This window comes from Cololabis saira, chromosome 9 (genome assembly GCF_033807715.1).
Source record: "Cololabis saira isolate AMF1-May2022 chromosome 9, fColSai1.1, whole genome shotgun sequence".
Classification (NCBI taxonomy): Eukaryota; Metazoa; Chordata; class Actinopteri; order Beloniformes; family Belonidae; genus Cololabis; species Cololabis saira.
In genome coordinates this window covers 31,636,357-31,655,837 of record NC_084595.1, presented here as the reverse complement: position 1 = coordinate 31,655,837, position 19,481 = coordinate 31,636,357, and the positions used below count along the sequence as shown (strand labels likewise).

Below are 19,481 nucleotides of genomic sequence, written 5' to 3'. Positions count from 1 at the left end.
CCATGGCAAACATGTACAGAGAAGGGTCTATAGAGGCAGCAATGAGTCACATCCTTCAAGCTGTAGACTGCTTTCTGTCTCAGACACCTCCTTAAATTCATCCTGCAAAGACCATCTCGCGCACATACATCCACATGGAGACACGCGGCTCTAACGTGTTCACGACTCGGTGCTGTACTTCACACCTTCAGAGATGTGTTTTCTGCTCAAACAAATCACGTCAGCCGCCGATGTGAGCATGCCAGTCGAACTTATTCAAATGCAGTTGACCTTATCTGGCAGGTGTATTCAGCAAGGGTGGTCTGACAGGGGGACAGCAGTTGGAAACCTTCAGATAACAGAATATTTTAGAAAATGAAATGCAACATATAGAATGCTTTTACTGGCAGGAACTGATCGCATTACCAAATCTAAATAAGATACTAACAGCTTAGAAAAGTGAAAACCTTTTAGATATTATATCCGCCATTTGTGACATTGCGTCAATAATGGTTGTTTCAGGTTCATATAATGAATATAATATAATAAGTTGGAGTAAAGTGAATTTAAATATGTATTCTGAGTCACATTATAGAAAAAAAACATTATTAGCAACCCGGAAAAATAATAACCAATGAAACAATAACCTAGTACATGAAATTAGGTTTCAAAATAATAACCCAAGTTTTCTGCCTTGACATGTTTGAAAGGTCTCCGACTAATGAGCTGCACCACTAAAGGAAACAGAGCCGAACCCCACTGCTTAGATATGAAAACACAAATGCACACTCTTGTTATACATTTCATTCCCTTTAAGTGGAACATTCACATGATGGGCCACGTGCCGATGCCACCTGGCCCTGTGGCAGTGGCTAAACTGTCGCAGGAGCCAGTTTGTTATTCCCTGTTGTCTCGGATGAAAGTTTGTTTTTTTGTTAGTTTTTTTAATGATGCCGTGATTCTCAACTCTCTGTGTCCTGCCTCTGCACGAAGTCGATCCTCATGTGTCCACTCAGAAGTTTGTGCTGTAATTTCAACTCTGGATTCCAACCACTCAACCATTCGAAGCCTCTCTCGTCTGGTCGAGGAGCTCATTTTATCTGATACTCTTACTTTTTATATGTATTTACATAGATATATAATTTACATTTTTAAATGAGCATACAACTGCAATCTCAAAACCTTTTGGTTAAATTTATAATCTCACAAGTCTTATCTGAGGAGGCAGCGTTTGGACGCGCTCTGGTTTTGAAGTGGTTCCAGTAAGACCTGAGAATGGAGCAAAACTGCTACAAACCAGACCATGGTGCCTCCGTTCTCTGCAGCAGTGGTCCCCAACCTTTTCTGTACCGCGGACCGGTTTAATGTCTGACAATATTTTCACGGCCCAATCTAAAGGTGTAGCTGATAAAAACTAAATAAAATGACCGGCATTAAAAACTGTGGTATTTTCGCTATAGTAGTAGTAGTAGTAGTAGTAGTAGTAGTAGTAGTAATAATAATAAAAAAACATCATTTTTGAAGAAATAAAATGAAATAATGGAAATTGTAAATTACCTATAATATCAGTGTTTTTATGTTTGTTTTCTCATTAACGTTATTTAAAGCCAGGCTTTTATTTTATTGTTATATATTAAGTAGACCGATATTTAGTGCTTTTATTTTGAAGGCGTCTCACCGAGACCTCGTAAACATCCGGCGCTTCGGACTTTAACGGTAAAAGTTTAACGGCAGTAGAAAGTGTGTCTGAAAGACTAAACTAGTGTCAGGAATGCTAAAGTGGAGCCTAACTGACACAAAAAGCACCTGCTGATGAGGATATGTCCAGCTTGAGTTTGGTCGCTCATGTATTGTGGTAGCTTTATTGCCAACCGAGCGAGCAGCTGCGTCAGTCTGTATTTAAGTTAAACTTATATGAATGTAGAAGACTAACTATTTTATTTTATTTTATTCCTTTATAGCTCTTACGGTGTGTTTGCAGTGTATTTACATCCAAGGAATAAAAACATTGTGAACCATCAGTTTGAGAGTCATCCATCATCAGTCGGGGATTCTACAGAAATTAAAAAAAAAAAAAAAAAATTTTTTTTTTTTTTTTTTTTTTTCTCTCTCTCTGTGCGGCCCGGTACCAAATGACCCACGGCGCGGCCCGGGGGTTGGGGACCACTGCTCTGCGTGACTGAGACTTTCATCTGGTTGGTCTTTAGTTTGTGATGGATATTTAGGTTTAAACTATATTTCCCCCTGTACACTAAGCATCAGGTACACTGCCAGGTGACAAACATGTTCCACTTGTTGTTCCCCACTGTGGGTGGGGTCCACGTGTGTGTTCCAGTGTGTGTGCATGTGCGTGAGTTTGTGTCTGTGTGTAAGAGAGACCCGCTAACAGAAGTGCCTCAGAAAATAAATTTGTAAGTGCAGGGTAAAAGGCCAAGTTTGCTGAGTGACTGCCACATCGCCCATAAGTATGAATCAATCTTCTGTTCAGATATTTAGCTATTCGCAGACTCACAGGAATTTGATCATGTGTTTTCTTTAATGGTTTTCTAGGATTTCCTAAAATATCTATGGCGGTACTGTTTCACTGGACAGCGCTGCTTAAGCTGGAGGATGGTCAGAATGTAGAGTTGGATGTTAGAACCGAGTCCAGGCTTGTCGTAGGACTGCATGTGAATATGCCATCAGTTTCACCTCATCAATGCAGATTTTATTTTTAAAAAAGACACTGAGATTAATCCTTAGATTAATGTAGCACTTAAATTAATCATCACCCAAAAACAACTGTGACATACTTCACTCCCATAGTTTGAGTATGCTTAATGTCACTTCATGTTTCATGATTTTGTGTCGTTTTGGGTCGGCCATCGTTAGTTTCCTGATGCTTCAAACTGTCAGTCATTTCCTTTCAGCTATGCATGATGTCATGCAGATAACATCACAATAAATCACTTTAGAGTGGTTTAAGAAAAGCATTGAGCGCAAAACACAATGTGAGAAAAAGGTGTACAGTCATGTGTTGAGACTGCAGGCTGCTACTTTTCTTCAGTCACTCTACGCGTCCGTGTTGTCATTGGCTTTTGTCAAGCAGAGCGCAAAATGACAGTTTGGAGAAACTCGGTGAAAGAAAGGATTTAAGCCATAATCTGCCTCACTGATCCTTTTTAGAAACAACTGTCTGCCTGGCACACAGCCTGCTGCTTGCCACGACACGCCTGCTTTTGATACCTTTAGGGTAAACAGTAAACTGACACCTGCAGTGGCATTTTCTGCCGTCCGTATACCTCAGATCCAGCGCACACTGCAGCTATATTGGGCTGGTGTAAAGTGTGCATCCAAAAGTTAATGAAATCAGGTTTTCTAATTTGGGAATTGTTTTTTTTTTTTTGTTTTTGTTTTTTTAACAGAATCTTTTCCTGTTTTGTTATGAAGTGCTGCTATTTGCAAGCATGAGGGGAGAAATGTTCATTTGTCATGGTTGTACAGGAGCTAATAGATGTTGACAACATAATTTAACCAAACATAATTCTCAACTTTGATACCGTCAAGCTTATGTTTGGCTTGCCTTAAGCTGATCACCAGTCCTAATTCAACAATTGGTCCCATTCTTTGAGATTGAGCTGTTGCCAAGATGAGTCTGAATAATTCCTCTCTTCCTCCCCTTCTCCCTCATAAATCATCTGTTCTTCTTGAAGCCTAATAGTCATCATTTATTATCCTCCCTTACTTGGCTATGAAAACAAGCTCATATGTTAGGCTTCTTAATCAGTGTGAAACGTTTAAAGGCATATCTGCAGTTGCATTTTATCTTAATCTGGGTAAGACTTTTGCTGTGTATTCACTATTTAGCACGGAGGCTTGTGGTCCCTGGGGTTAGATTTTATTGCAGCTGTGTAAGCTAAAAGACACATTATTCTGGACATTCTTGACCTACAGCAATAACCAGTGTCGTTCCCTCTGACTGAATGACACTTTTATTCAGGTGAATGTAATACTTTTAATTTCTTTTTCCACTGGTTGCGGTTTGACAGATGTGTTAAAATTTGTAGACGCTTTGATTTATGGACAATCTGGTCATAAGGCAGGAGTGGTTTATAGGGTGGCAATAAAAGCGAACGCTGTGCAAAATGAATCCAGTGTGAGTTACAGTTTTTTGAGGCTGTGTTTTCTCAGAGATGAAGAAATTGACCCGCCCAGAGAGTAATGTTTATAGAAAGAATTTTTATTTGAGTTTAATTTTCCAACTCTACGGGTGGGAATTTGTTCAACTTGATCCTTCACTCACTTCATCACCACCTTTTATATATGCATGCCTCGCCTACAGGCCTTTGCTTATGTCTGGCAGAAAACAAAATGTTGCATATGTATATCTTTGTTACTTGATTTATGTTGTATTTACCATGAGATATTAAGAACAAAATAGACAAAAATTAGCGGCTAGGTTCAGACAAATAATGAAGACATGAAACTCTTCCTGTCTTGTATTTTTCTTCTTATTAAATGGCCTCTGTAATTTCTACTCTTTTTTCCCTAATCTTTATGTCTTCGTATAGACATTGTCGAGCTGGGTGACCAACTTCACCAGTGAATGTGAGAGCACACTTCCATCCTCCCCTTGTTTACAGGTAAGAAAAATGGTTTAAAAGGTTTAGGATTAGTACCACCTCACTTATGGCCTGGCCCAGCCATGCTAATTATTTCCCTCTGATACAAATAATTAGTCTGGTTCCTCTGGATTCCACTTTGATTACAAGGGAGAAACTGCCTCTGGACACCGTTGGGCAGGTGCACAACCAGGGAAATGAAGCATGTGATGTAGACAGAGTCACAACCGGCCTGCGGCAAAAGACATCCAAACTGATGTTCAGTAGAGTGAATGACTGTAGTCAGTTTTCCGGTAAAAACTTGTTGATCCAAGCTGTTGTTAGCGATTCTCTGGGGATTTTGGTTGTGTTGAATGTTCCTGTATGAGTCGCTGCTTATAGCTCGTGTAGGCCCGTTTGTGACTGGTCCCGAATGTTCTGTGGTGGTGGACATAGCTCAGGATGGCAGGGGTACCAGACTCATTTCACATATCACACATTTATTGCGATATGCGTGCTTAGGCTACCTCACTCTCAACTTCGGTCAGTAGGTCTGACTCAAAGGTTGACCACAATTTGTAGCTGCAGCATATTATAAAGAACGATGGCTATAAAACAGAACTATTCAATGTGATGGTCCTCCCAATTATCAGGGATTTTAATGGTATAGCTGACCTGTAACTGCAAACACATCTGACTAGTTAGATTAAACTCATTTAGTTGATATAATAACTTATTCTCTGCAGACTCAGTCACTGCCCTTTGGCATCCCAGTAGCATAGCAGCCTGGAACCTTTTGGGGGGAAGACCCGTGTTTCATCAGGGCCATTACTGCTGTAATAGGAGAAGATGTTTTCATCCACGAGCAATATCACCTAACACACTCACAAATGCAGACACAATGAAGGGTATCCGCCGGTGATTCTGCATGAACACAAACCGGTGTGCATCTGGCTGCAGCATCTTTGAACCTGACGGGGTTTTTCCCTGGAGTACGAGTAAGTGTGGAGTGGGGAACAGTGCTAGTGTACAGATGTGTGAGGGTATGGAAGAGCAAACTTGATATGGCAAAGTCATAAACTTGCAAATGAGGTTGGAGGAAAAAACTTTTTGTGCTTTTAAAGTAAATCTTATTCCACTTAAAGTTGTTGTGCATTTTTTGTTGATGCCCTGCAGTATGTGTTTGTACTACCTGCTGATTAATACTGTACCAACTTTTTTTTAAATGACATTACAACATTATTTTTCAAATAAAATCATTAGCATTTTTCAGTTGGTATTACATCATGCAGAATTTTGTCAAAATCAAAACATTTATTTTGCCTAATGTTACTGTTAAAAAAATATTATGATCAAAAACCAAATAAGCACAAAAATAACATGGAAACAGTCATTGAAAACCTGCACCTTTAGTACTATATGGTTGCTGAAGCCTTCACAAAAACAGGTTTTCTGACTTTGTAACATACCCTTACAAATTCATTATTCCTCTGATATATTTAAGAGCTTGCAGTTTCAGGAGCAGCAACTCCTCGCCAACCTATAGTCAACGTGCTATGTCGCTGGATTTATTTTATCACCTACAAACAAATATAAAGATCCCATGAAGCTTTGATTTAATGTGAAGACATTAGCATCGCAGTGCTTTTGTACCTTTTTTTTATTTTAACGTTTTCCATTCCTGATTGCACGAGTTCAGTCCAAATATCTTTGTCTTCTGAGCTGTGTCTGTTTCCACAGTCTGGCCCAGTGTTTCCACTCGTACCGTGCTCATGTGTTTAAAACAACAGTGAAACACCTCAAGCATGACATCAAAACCAATCCACAGCTACTACCATCAGTTTTGAGCCAAAACAGCTGCTGTATCTGCATGTTGTTTGTCCCCAAGAGGGCACCATACTTTTTTTTTTTTTTTTTTACAATTTTTTGCTTCACCTTTTGCAGTTTGATTAACAGAAACAGAAATTAAAGTGTTTGCAATATTTTTCCCCCTCACAACAGTAGTAGATAGAAGGCGTACTCAGTTAAATAGTTATAAATGTCTTCATTAAATTGGTTTGATCCAGTGGTTAGAGCTCAAAACAGATCAAATGTCTAGATTGTGTGCAAACTGCTGTGATGACATTTATTGGAAGCCCAGTTGTTCCTGTCCCTTGTAATTTTATTTTCCCCCTATCATATACTCTAATTTATTTCATTCTGTCTGACATAGAAAGAAGCAGCTGTTCATATGCTTCAGCCGGCAGCAGCAGCAGTAGAGCGATGATGAGGTTCTAAAAGAGGGAGCGGCGGGCTTTGTCATAATCCCTGCAAGGGATAAAACAGACTCCTAAATAAACTTCTGCAATTGGACACCACTGTTTACCCGTAGTGAGGGAACTGCGGCGAAGGTGTAGCAGTGTTGTTTCAGCAGTTATTCAGCTGTGATGCGCCAAAACAAAAAGCACTAGGAGCTGCAAGGATGTAAAATGAACACGAAAAACAAAGGCATTGCATGCATAGTTGATCGTTTTAAATCTGCACATTACCTGATATACGAACAGGTAATTATAACAGTGACAATATTATTCTGATTGTGGGATATGTGGAATAATTCCCTCTGGAAACTGTTTACCTTGCACTTAACATGAAATAAACTTGTTGTGCTGAAGTAAAAGTGAAAGGTTCACAGTAACTAGCTGGATATCTAAATGCAAAACGAAACATTATACCTGAACTGATTTATGGGACAGGGAAATGCAAAATTCTTTCAAGACACCATATTACTCTTCAGAGTATTGTCTTTTTTCAAGAGTAGGGGAAGAGTAGTTGCTGTGAAAGTGCACGGAAAGCCTGAATGTTTGGGGTGCCCCTCCGTCTTCTGTGTCCACACACACATGCGCACTGAAAATTTCAACCGAAACACACCCACATCGACCTTGAGGGTGTTGACATTTGTTTGGATGGTGCTTCAATTCCTCAGACTGCTGCAAGGTCACATGGCTTGACATCAAAGAAAAGAATTTCTTCCTGGGAGACGCTGAGAGCTTCGTGTTTATTCTAAAAGTGACTGCCTCCCTGTCTGTGTTTCTGTCTGTCTTCAGTAGGGGCAGCCTCCATCCCCGACTCACTTGCCTGTGTGTGTGTGTGTGTGTGTGTGTGTGTGTGTGTGTGTGTGTGTGTGTGTGTGTGTGCTGTCCTTGTGTGACCAGCTCTTACTTGAATATTGTTCGTCTTAGGAACTTTTCGTTTCTTAACTTTTCCTATTTTTGTGGTTTTGCTTTTGAATTAAACAAAAATGAATAATGCATGCTTTCACTTAAGAGACAAAGATACAACATTCTCACCCACCTGTCATGTGGAGTGATGGTCTAAAAAAAAAACTTTTTGCTACAAGGCCATTTTCACTTGATGGCCATTTAACAAAAAATCGTGCTTTCTCAGTTTCTCAACATTGTTTTTCTTTGCAGAACATCTTTCAGCTGCAGCCAACTGAAATCCTCTTAAAAGAAAAAAAAAACTCAAACGTGTTCTTTGTGGCCTGGAGTGTTTCCCACTTGTCTCTCATGAATCAGTGTGTTCATTTTCACGCAACCAGTCTTGTCAGGATGATGGTTTGTGTTCTCCTTGCTGGCAGCCGATTAGATAATTTAAAAAGACACATAAAAGTGGAGATGAGAACCAGAACAATGGGCCGTGTGAACCAAGTAACATAACTGGAGACGACCTGTGTGGCATACTGTATTAAATTCCAGTAAGGCTGCAAAATGCATAGTAATGAAGTTAAGGAGTTTGTTAGCAACAATGCTGCTCTCTTCAAAGAAACTGAGGCATCTAACAGATTGGTTGTCTTCTTGCCGTGTTGAAAGCACCAAGCGGTGGCCTCACTGGAGAGTATTTCATGTGCATGCTTAGCCAGAAGCCCTAGCCCCCCCACCCCCCACCCACCCAGGGATATGTTTTGTTTTGATGTCCGCCACTGCAGCCAGATGAATAGCCACATGGAGAGTGGGGGGCTGGCGGTGGTGGGTGGGATCCGTTGGACGTGCTAAAGGACACCTGTGGGGCTTTGTGGGGCCTCATGATGGACGTGGTTCAGCTTCAGGTGGCAGTAATTTCTCTAAGCCATGGGGAGAGGCATAAGGGAAACATTTAGTGATTTTCCCTGCGTTGGAAGTTGAGAAATGCTTTGCAATATATAGTGTATTATCCATCTGTGTGTGTGTGTGTGGGTTGTGTGTTGTGTGTTGTGTGTTGCGTGCGTGTGTGTGTGTGTGTGTGTGTGTGTGTGTGTGTGTGTGTGTGTGTGTGTGTGTGTGTGTGTGTGTGTGTGTGTGTGCACAGGCCTGTCTCTCAAAGCAGTAATTGCTTCTAATACCAGTGGAAGCACCACGCAGATCGTGACAGACTCTCACCCACAACTAATGATTATGTAAATACGATAACCATCTGTAGACATGATTGTGTGTATGTGTGTGTGTGTGTGTGTGGGTGGGTGTCCTGCTTAATATACTTTTATCTCTTATCATATGGAGATCAGTTGTTGGACAAATGTGGCATTGTTGAAGGCTGAGTTAGAGCCAAATGTGCGCGCCTGGCCGCTTGTGTGTATGTGAAGGTTTGCCTTACTAGTTCAGGGCCTCATCTGTTCCCTGATACTGAGCTGGATCACATGCCATTTAAGATGAGTAGACTGAAGCTTGTTATTAAATGTCACAGGCCCATCTTCTAGAATAACCAATAATCTTCTGAGGACCCAACTTACACACACAGGCAAAGACACAACCACACATAGACTGCTAGCTTACGTATGAGGACTGTAAAGATGAAAAATTAGAAGACTAAGGTGTGAATATAAACTTTTTGCAAAATGAGATGCATGCATGTGCATCTCAAAAGGCTAAATTATATATTCTGTAGATTTAGAAATGAGTTTGACATTCGTTTTGTCCAGAGAACTTCTTGTGGACTCAGTTTTATGACTAGGTTGGCTACATTTTCCCCTTATGTCACTGAAATAGAAAGTAGTGTGTTTAATGGATGGATGGAGTGTATCTTTGGACCCAGCCCAGTCTTGCATCAGATTTAATAATAGCTGCATTGTTCCAATTCACAGAACATATCTATTTCACACTGTAGACACAAACATTTTGACATTTATTTGTTGTTTTTGGTATGTTTTGTTGAAATCTGGCCCTTGCCCCAACTTGTAGTTTGTAGAAACTAGTTTGGAGAAGTAATGCAGCTGTAATAAACTGTAAAATACATTGCAGGAAGCATGGGTTACATGTCATATTAGTTTTATGAAGCCTCTTTTTCCCATAGACTTTAAAATACAAAAACAATTCTACGGTGCACCGCCATGTTGCAGTGGAAGCCGACTGGAACAGGCCCTCTGTATGCCAGTCAAAGTTAGCTATGGATATCAGCTCCTTCAACTGACCCACGTTGGAGCAGCGGCAGAGACGTTTACAAAAGAATATCCTACTCCACACGTTGTGTCGGTGGAGAAATTATAAATTAGTATAAACTGCAGGTTATAAGTGATGAACTAACCATTTCGTATAAAAAACATCTCTTAAAAAACATGAACCCCTCTCAGAGTTGTCATGGATGGGAAATTAAACAAACAAAAGCAGTTGTTTAAAGCAGACTGTAAATATGTTTAATAAAGAAACTGCTTAAAAACACAGGTTTAATTGGACATTATTCTGTGACAGAATTAGTCAGATTAACATAAATTGTTGCCTGTTGGGCCAAAATTTACCCTCTTAACTTTCAGTACATGATTTTGACAAACAATAATACAACCGCAACTACTACTTTTTTAAAGCAGGGATATTTTTCTACTCATGTATTTCTGCAATTTGAAAACTATCTTTTTAAGGTAAACAGAACTTCACAGAATTCAAAAGCCACTTTTAAAGCAGCACAATGTAACTTTCAGCTTTTGTTGAGTTTGGCGGCTCCTTTGGACAAAATGTAAAACTACATCACCCTGCAAGCAATTTAGTCATACAAAACATCTATCATACAGTAGGGTGAAGTTGCTTTTTCTATCTGATTTTTATTGAGTTGCTCCAGGTTTCTTCATGAAAAGGATTATTAGTAAATTGCTCCGAATTACAGTTGTGTCACATTGTTGTTGTTTCTTCTGCCATCAGGTCATAAGCAATAATGGCTCACATTTTTGTTACAACTCCTAAGTTGGAGGCAACAAATCAGCTAAAAATGTTTTATGATGATATCACCCAACGATATTGAAATAAATAGCTTTTTTAACAATATTAAGATGGCCAACCTATGTTTACATGTGTTTAACATGGCTCAGCATTGAATTGTTTGCTCTTTTATAATGGGGTGTTTAACTTTGGATACCATCATCTATCTAAATAGTAAATATTGTATTTATTTTTCTGCTTTAGGCATGCAGAGTAAAATGGGTCTGAAACGGTAAAACCAGATGAATGGTACTGGGATGGAAAACTGATTGATCTCCTTTCTTCGCCTTTTTCCTCTGGCATCTCATTTAATATTGGTTGATTTGAGTTTTTAATACCCTCTTTTTCACTTTAATGGCTCTAAAAGTATTAAGGTTTAGAGGTTCTTGTGGACCTTTGCTGAAATATCATTTAAACTTGTGGAAATGTGAAATGCTGTTTGCAGCCTGTGTGTTTTATATAGTTCTCTCTTTTTCAAGAAAGTTGATGGAGACACACGGGAGAATGCACTCGTAAAAAGACCTCATCGTTTACGGCTTTGTGCACTGCCAACTATGTTTAAAATGACCGACCGTGTTCACAACAGAGGGATTAGTCTTATTTACATTGTGGAATTGTATAAGTCAGATTTTGTAGTCTGTGTCCCATTGAAACCCTGAAACCACAGTTGTGCTCCACCGTCATAGCTTTGAGACTCTGGGTTTGTTTCAGCCAGGTATGAGCTAATATTACTCTCAGCATTATTACCTGCAGCCAAAAGCTGATCTCTTTTTTTTAATTTAATCTGATTCGTTGCCATGGTAAAGTAGTCTCCTTTTTCATTGTTGTTAAGTATGGAGATCTCTCTCTCTCTCTCTCTCTCTCTCTCTCTCTCTCTCTCTCTCTCTCTCTCTCTCTCTCTCTCTCTCTCTCTCTCTCTCTCTCTCTCTCTCTCTCTCTCTCTCTCTCTCTCTCTCTCTCTCTCTCTCTGTCTCTCTCTCACACACACACACACACAGTCATTGTAGAAATACACAGTAACAACTGCACAGACACTAACAGTCTGCAGTGTTCACATGCACCAAATGGACCTCCACGCAGTGTGTTTTGGCATGTTTCTATGTGTCTGGGATGTTAGTTTGGAGTGCAGGGGTCATCTTCAGAGGTCATGGTGTCCGTCTTCTGTTTCAGCCCCAGAAGAGGTCCTCTGTCTCATGCTGAATGGACACTGTGCATAGTGTTTCCAGCTAAGAGACAAGGATAAATTGGGATTCAAGGAATGGAAGACAAACAGAAGAGTAGAAACATGAAGAGAAACTTATGGGTGAATGGTTTTGGGGAGTTGGTAAAAGGAGAACATTTGCATTTATGTTAGGTTCACAGGATCAGAGACATCTTAATGAAGTGTTCCTCTTCTCTGCCTTAATTCTGACAGGACAGAAGTTTACCTTTCTTTTGCCAAGGGCACCGATACAACTCCATACCGTCGCTTTTTTGTTTGTTGCTGTTAACAGCCTGTACCAAATGAGCGTTACAATTACCTGCTCATATCATCATTTTTAACTAACTTTATTTTCTATTTTTTTTATGTATCTTATACCTCATTAATAACACAGTATTTTTGCTTTGTACTGTCTGCAGTAGAATGCAACTTAAAGAAAAGGAATAAGTCTGTCTTTATCCATCTATCTTTAATTAATTTATTTATCAATTTTTTTCTCCTTACCAAATTATTCTGATTTGAAGTTGTACTTGTGTTAGAATAATTTGGAGGTAGATATGGATGAATGCATGTTTTGTGTGTAAGGCATTTGTACTTTTTTTGTGGACATAAAAGGTCTGTGGTGGTCTAACATGAACCTCGGGGTGAACTGAGGGATCCCTGAATAGTGGATTCTCTATATTTGGGAACTGGACCGACGCCACTGACCCCACACCTGCCGACTGCGTGTGTGTGTGTGTGTGTGTGTGTGTGTGTGTGTGTGTGTGTGTGTGTGTGTGTGTGTGTGTGTGTGTGTGTGTGTGTGTGTGGATAGAGTAGAGTGATGCAAATGAATGGGTTTGTCAGTGTTTTGTGTGTCAGGTCTAAAGTTTCCTGTGTGTCTTTAAATACGTCGTGTATTGGTATGTCGGTGCAAGTTTGTACTTACCATGTTTATAGGTAGAAAGTTACTTTTCATCTATAAAGTAAATTGTATCTTTTCAAATGTAATCACACATTTAAACATGTATGCAGCATTTAGTATCTGTAGACTAATTAGAAAGGTATTCATTCTTTTATTTTAATTGAGTTATGATTGAGTTATTTTTTTCCCCATAGTCATCAGTAGGTTATTTTTGCACTCTCAAAACGATGAGTTTTTAAAGTTAAAGTGACACAAAGGAGTTTTTTTCATGGTACAACATTTGAGTTTTATTTTCATTTGAAGGGATTCAATTCAATTCGATTAAAAATACTTTATGAATTCCCAAAGGAAAATTTACTGTCCATAGGCTTGGAACAGACTCGTATCAAGCTTTGCTGAACTGAATTGTGGGTCCATTGCATGGCGGTAAGACAAGTACACCAATCAGAAGCCGATGCAGGTGTCAGCCTACCAGAATTGTTGCCACACACCTAGTGCCAGCCAATTAATTCATCCATAGTGGTTATGTCAAAGCACATAGCTTACTTGTGTACCTAGTGGAAAGAAATCTGATTGTGGTAAAAATGACTAAACTTTCAACGGACACAGTGGGACCCTCCTGAGGTAAAAACTGCAAATGGTTCCTTTGTGCTGCTTTAAGTCAGAGTATATTTATGAAAAAAAGGTTACTGATTAGCACAATGGCAGGTATTAGCAAAAAAAACATTTCCATATAGGTCGTCCCTGTTTACATCCATTTCTATGCCCACTTTCCTTTTCAAGTGATGAGCTCGGTGGGTTCTTGCAGTGAACTGATCCTAGAAAATGACTAGGTCACTTTATGACAACAAACTACATTTAATAATGAATGGTCAGATATTAAACCACTATTTAACACAAATCACTTTGAATTACGGTGTGTAAAGTTCCACATTCTTACAAGAAACCCCCCCTTGTTTTTGCTTCCTGTTGAGCTTCTGTTCATGAAAACCCGTACGAAATAAAGTCTGAAACGTTTTTTTCTGTCACCTTAAAGTTGGACTGTAACTACCGAAATCTTATCCTTCAAGCAGATCTCATTGATTTTAACTTTAAGATAATATTTCAACTTTAAATCATTGTCAACTTAAAAGCTCAGTGCTCAATACATTTCTTTATTTGTGCTGTGCATACTTTACATACTTTACACATATGCATATATGTAGGATGTAATGTGCCTGCCAGTTCTGTGCACAGCATTTACAGTTGTACTGTTGTTTGTGTGATCTTTAGTTCATCTGCTTATTCATAATAACATACATACAAATATGTGTACATACATATGTCTTTACAAGAGTCTAAATTGTTCATTCTAAAATTAGAATAAAATAGACCTTTTGAAAGCCTCTGAATGTTTGCGTGTCTGTGTGCAATGTCTGCCAGCAAATGTATGACCGTCCTCTCAGTTCCCTATTTAGGTCCCGGGGTTCAAGGGTCAGGCGGGTCGAGAGGCGTTATGAATGACTGCCTGTTATCAGGTGGTGAACAAAGAATGTGTGTGTGTGCGCACACAATTATTTAAGAGAGGGAAACAGGAAGTAAAGTTTGAATGACAGAAGGAAAGAGATGAAGTTAGAAGTATTGTTGTAGATAGAAATACAAACAGAAACAGGATGCAGAAACATTAAACCTGGCTGCATCTGCAGTCCTTAATCATCCCCCATTTAGCCTTTCAAATTATTTCATAATAAATAAATCCTTTTCACAAAAAATAATTATTCCATCAATAGACTGAAAATCTCAGAAACTCGGATGAAACAAACTCTACTCAACTATTTTTATCCCATTGAGGCTTCATATTTAATGATATTTGATCTTTCAAAGGAACTGCAGACTACCTCTTGTTGCAAACTAAACACATTATGGAAAAATATGGATAAACTGCACAAATATGCCGTGTTAAATTATCTTTTCCCCCCTTCTTTACCTCTCACACACAAAACACACATGCACAGTTATCTTTTTTTTTTTCTTCGTTCATTTCATGACTCCTAATTTCTTCTCACTAATTGCTACCTCGTCGTAGTTCTGGGAGCCAGGAGCTCATTAATTGGTGATGAGAAGACAGGTGGCGCCACCATGTTGTTATGCTTCTATTTAGTTGTATGCGTCAGTTCATTGTGTTGCTTTTATTTACATGATTTTGTCCTGGTTTGTGATGCATTTATATGTCAAAATGCCTTGATGTATGTGTGCATGCATGTGTGTATGATTCCTGTGTGTGTGTGTGTGTGTGTGTGTGTGTGTGTGTGTGTGTGTGTGTGTGTGTGTGTGTGTGTGTGTGTGTGTGTGTGTGTGTGTGTGTGTCTGAAACTGAATGTGTGCGGCGCCCCTTGTTAGTAGCATGGACCCCTTCTCGCTGTAATCCCTTTGTTTATGCAGTGCGAAAAGAGCCTGGCGGGGGCATGAACTCCTCACGCTCTTATCCCACTGCCCCACTCGCCCCAAGCAGACCCTCATGCTTCACCAGCACCAGTCGGACATCGGCTTTGCTCCCATCACCTCCCCCATCCCACTCACCCCTAATTCTGTCGTCCTTGTGTGTGTGTTTCCTTTATCCCTCCCTCTAGCTCAGACTTTAACATCCAAATCATATGATGTACATTCCACAAGAAGTCACTGAAGATCCACCTAACTATTCCTTAAGACGCCATGTCCTGATGTCACCAATGGATTTAAGAAAACATGTGCTGATTGATCAAAATTAGTTGATTTCATTGAACAACTGCAGTGAAGGATAACACTCATTAGTTTACGTTATGCCTCCCCAGTCAAAGGAAAAAAAGAAAACAAAAGTCACTGTAAACTAAGTTGCTCAGGTCATGCACCTCAAATCTATACCCAACATTCTTGAAAGCAATCTCCTACGCTCCTGTGAACAATTACAATTTTAAGGCATGGACTTGCATGTCTCCGAGCAGCACATCTCTTTTCCAGTGTAGAGGAGAATTGATAACTTAAGCCACAGTTCAGTTTGTACTATCATGTGGTTGTCATTAGTAGAGTTTATGAAGTTTAATTAAGGTGTGCTTTTTTCTTCAGTGCTAACGGCGTGCTTATGTCTTTCATTTTCCTCATTCTTGTCTTTAATTGAGCTGCAAAAGCAGTCTCCATAGTTACACAAATTCAATAGTTGTGTTTGTAATCATTTTGCTAAAGTAGTGATACTCAGACATGTGTTGCATTTTGTTGCATTTAGATGGAATTTGGAGGCCTTTGCACACACCTCAGAGACTAGAGACTAGAATATAAACACATTTGCACTTTGACTGGCTTTGCCGCTGTTATTTGACCTTAACAATGAATTAATGTTACATAAAGAAAGACAGCAATACTATTTATCAAAAAAAAAAATAATCTTGAAGATAATTTTGTACGGAGCAGACCATGATAACTTATTATTTTCTTTTCTTATTCCCATGTGGTTTATGCAAAATAACATTATTGGAACCGCTGCAACGCCAAGATTTTCATTTTGCCGCACACAAAAGGTGGATTATCCTGTTGGTTAGCGGCATTTCCCTCCTCTGCATATACTCTTTAGGTGCTGTGAACATCTGGAGAGCAGTAGTTTAGAGTTAGAGGACAGTCAGCTCTCTGCCAGTCAGAAGGATCGTGGTTTGATCTTGATCTGTGAAAAGTATCTTTGTGAATTCGTGAATGTGGCTTATAATGTGAAATTACTTGTAAAGACTAAAAAAGTAAAATATAAAACATTTACAACGATTGATGGTTGCCATTTACCTGCTGCTGTAAAATAGAAAAGTGCAATGCAGACCTAAGTTATTGCCTGTCCCCAGCGCCGGCCCGTGTTTTAAGTGGCCCGCTGGTTGAGTTCCCAATTGGCCACTCCTACATGGCTCACAAATCAGCTAAAAGCCAACAACATTCAAATAAGACATCTTTGAAACAATAAGATAGTAAACATACTGATCCTCAAATGTCAAAAGGATTTAAGTGCATTGTGATTAAAGGCTCCAACATCCAGTAAGTCACCCATCTCTGACCATTTTATCCAAGTCAGAGCAGCTTGTTGGACTCGTTGGAGACACAGTCCATCACAGTCATATCTTCAGACATATCTTCACTCTTGCACATGCACCTATTGCCCATTGATAAATAACCCAATGTGCATCTATATTCAATTCAACTCCATTTTATTTATATTGTGTCTATTACAATAGAAATTGTCTGTAGGCGCTTTCCAGAGACCCAGAACATGACCGCCGAGCAATTATTACATAAAGTTCCCCTTAAATCCACACAAGAACATGGAGAACATGTAAACTCCACAAAGAAATTCCCAAGCAGACAGCAGCTTACAGTGTCTTGTTCAGTTAAGACTAACAGTCAATAATTTGCTTAATTTAAGATGGCCAAAAAAGTAGTCACATCATTCTGTGATGAGAGCAATACGTGTGTAATTATCCAGTACTAGCCATTAATATATGATTTCCCATTATACTGTAGGAGCATTGGCTAGTTTCTACATACCTGCTTTATGTTATGACGGAAAGTAAAATTGTATTTCAATTCAGTTCATTTGAATGAATTGCTCATGATTATTTGATAAGTTTTTATCAAATTTTTTCATGCTTTCTTTATTTGTGCCTTTTTCTTTTCATAGATAATATATTTTTCATCAACACCTCAACAATGACATTTCTTTTTTGGGATAATAAAGTGTTATTGAGTTCAGTTTTGTTTTGTTTTTTTTTGGTTTTTTTTTTAACTTGAGTGCCCATTTAGATGAAATTGCTTAATTTTTCCTTTTCATCATTCTAGTCCTCACCTTTAACCTTTCTCTAACTACTTTTCTTTGAACTTTTCAGGAGAAAATCTTTTCGGTCCCTGGCATAATATATTTAATTGTTTGGTAAAGTCTAAGAGGAAGGCCACTTACAAAGCGCTAGTGTTTTGCCTACCAGATGGTGTTATCAGTCGGTCAAACGGTGGCCTTTAGACAGGACTAGAGGAACCCATGTCATGGGCATTGATGTGTGAAAATGAATTTGTGGGGGAGTTCTTATTTGTATGTCTGGACTAGTGTATGTGTGTTTTGTATGGGTGTGTGTTCATGTGTTAATACAGGTGTAGGGTTCATAGGAGGTTTGTAGGTCAGATTCCTGGCCCTGGTGTCACCTTACTGTTTGGCTCTAAACATGGAAGCAGGACTTCACTTTTCTGCTCTTCTCTTCTGTCTGATGAACATGTTTTTGTAATTTTTCCATATATTTTGTCCATGTTTCAGATCTGTCATACTTTAACATTCTTGAAATCGAGGTGCAACGCTCTCTAAACCATAGTAGTTAATATTACTGTTGTATGATGCCGAATATATATGAGTTGGTCTTACAAATGAGCAGAAAAAGGATGAGCAAGAGGAAACGTCATTTACCACGCTCAGCATTAGAGACTGAATTATTTTAGTGCCTGCACTAATTTTGGCCGGTGGAACAGTCATCATTGGCCACAAACACACACAAAGCTCTTTTATTAGTGTGAGGTGTCACTGACTCAGGGGACAATCACATTGGGTTTAAATGGTTAATCAAAAGCCTGTGTTAGTTGACCAGTGTTCAAACCCAAGTGGATGTCTGCACTTGTGTTGTAGCTAATGTTGCTGGCAGCTGATCATCTTTAAGAACTGTTGCTTCAAACTGTTGGAGCAACATCTCAACAACAGCAACCCGGAGCTCTTGCAGGTATTCAGCTTCAACAGCAGACATGTAGCTTCTTTGCAGCTCATTGAACTTCTACTGAATTTTTTCTTCTTTCTTTTTTGGCTGAATAGAAATCTTAAGCTTCCCATTTCTTAAAGGCAATCCATATGATTTTAGAGCCATGTTTTTGTGAATTAATTGTTTATAAGAAACTGGCTACCATGATTCAGCTATTCACTTTGTATTATTTTAACCTTAAATTACATTGTCTTAATAAGTGAATTGTATTATTGTTTTAATTTGAAATACACAATTTAATCTTACAGATGTAAAAAGAAATAGCAAAACTCTATTTCCAAAAATCCATAAACTGCAGTGTGTCCAGACCTTTGACATCATCTTCTTGACACTTTACAAGAATGCAAAAAAGCCAATATGTATTTTTGTTGTCAAATTCATCCTTGCTGTTACAGAATTAAGTCACACACGTGCAAAAAACATCCAGATGTATGAAAGTGAACCTGTTTTGTACCTCTCTGGAACATGAGATGTCTTGAAGATAGCAGAGAGGCTCTTCCTGACGACTGCAGGAAGGATTTTCCTTTTTCCCACTCTTTACTAACTATCCATTTATTTCAAACTAAAGCAATTAAAACAAAAGCCACAAGTGCGCTGAGACTCAAGACGTAGCAGCTCTCAGTTTCTAGCACAGTAAGCTTAACTGTAAAGGGGGATAGTTTGGGGGGATGGTTTGGGTAGAGGACAATCAATTTAGCCGTGTCAGCCAATCAATTGAGCGGAACCACAGTGATTATTCCCTGCTGTGAAGTGGTGGCAGAGGGGATTGTCATGAGATTTGCACGGTGTGGCTCGGAGAAATAAAGAAACACTACTACGCTTTATTCCATGAGTCTG

At 39.1% G+C, this 19,481-nt stretch overlaps 1 protein-coding gene across 1 annotated transcript in view; it reads left to right on the top strand.

Annotated features, from left to right (window-relative positions):
• Positions 1–19,481, top strand: part of bmpr1ba (bone morphogenetic protein receptor, type IBa) — a 74,225-nt gene that overhangs the window by 24,898 nt on the left and 29,846 nt on the right. The window contains exon 2 of the mRNA XM_061729253.1: positions 4,530–4,601. The gene's annotated coding sequence lies outside the window, so the exon portion shown is untranslated. The remainder of the gene's footprint in view (positions 1–4,529; positions 4,602–19,481) is intronic.